Raw genomic sequence first — 1,028 nt, 5'->3', positions numbered from 1 at the left:
TACAAAGGACAACTTGAATAGGAAATATTTGAAAATATGTACCATTTGGATAACTGCTATTTTCACTGACTTCCTAGGATTTTTATGTAACAGTGGATGTCGGTTGGGTCAGTATTTATTGATGCCAAATGTATTCCTCTGCTATAGAAATCAGATTGACATCTTTGCTGTTAACTTTAACGGAAGTGTTCCAAATTATTTGTTTAACAAAGGGTTTACAATTTGTGCTAAGCACCATCCTGCACTGGTCATACAGAGATAAAATTTCCTCTCTTAGAAAGTCAAAATTTGAGAAAGGCATAAGAATATGTGAGCAATAGAGACTTTAGCACAGGTGCTTTGAGATTATAATGACAAGTACCATTTCAGGTAGTCTCACGAGCCTCGTTTTTCCTGTATATAACTGTCAGCATTCAGTTAGAAGCAGAACTACTAGCATATAGTAGTTTTAAGTAGGCTTATATGAGATTGGACTTGATGTTGTTGTGGGAGTTGGTCAGGCATTGCTCTGCAAGGCTGTTACCTTTGTTTCTGATGTAACAGCTTGAAGTCAATGGGGCAGGCAGTAAAGAGGGAAGATGGATGTAAAGTGGGAGACATGGGAACAAGTAGAAATCACAAGCACAACCTGAAACCCTTGTCATTTTTATTACCTCTGACTTTGATGGTATGACTCCTGGAAAAGTCTCAGTCCTTTTTCACACATACCTCATCCAAAGTTTAGAAAAGCTGAAGAATGATCCAGGGAAAGGTTGAGAAGTTGCAGGCCCAGCTACAATTGGTGAGCCCCAGATCAGCATTAAGATGTATGAGCTACTAAATAGCTGCTGCTTCACACTGGCCCTCTAAAGTTGCTCAAGAATCGAATGCTCACTCTAACCAAAACATTCAGGGAAGAGAAGTCTCGAAAGGAATTCAGCCTAACCCACTTGACACATTACAAACCACCGCAGTAACTAGCCTACTAATAAGTGCCAACCTGAATGAATAATACATACAGACTTATCCCAAGAAGTCATTGAACATCC

This window comes from Nyctereutes procyonoides, unplaced genomic scaffold (genome assembly GCF_905146905.1).
Source record: "Nyctereutes procyonoides isolate TBG_1078 unplaced genomic scaffold, NYPRO_anot_genome, whole genome shotgun sequence".
In the NCBI taxonomy this organism is placed as follows: domain Eukaryota; kingdom Metazoa; phylum Chordata; class Mammalia; order Carnivora; family Canidae; genus Nyctereutes; species Nyctereutes procyonoides.
This window is presented reverse-complemented; position numbering follows the sequence as displayed.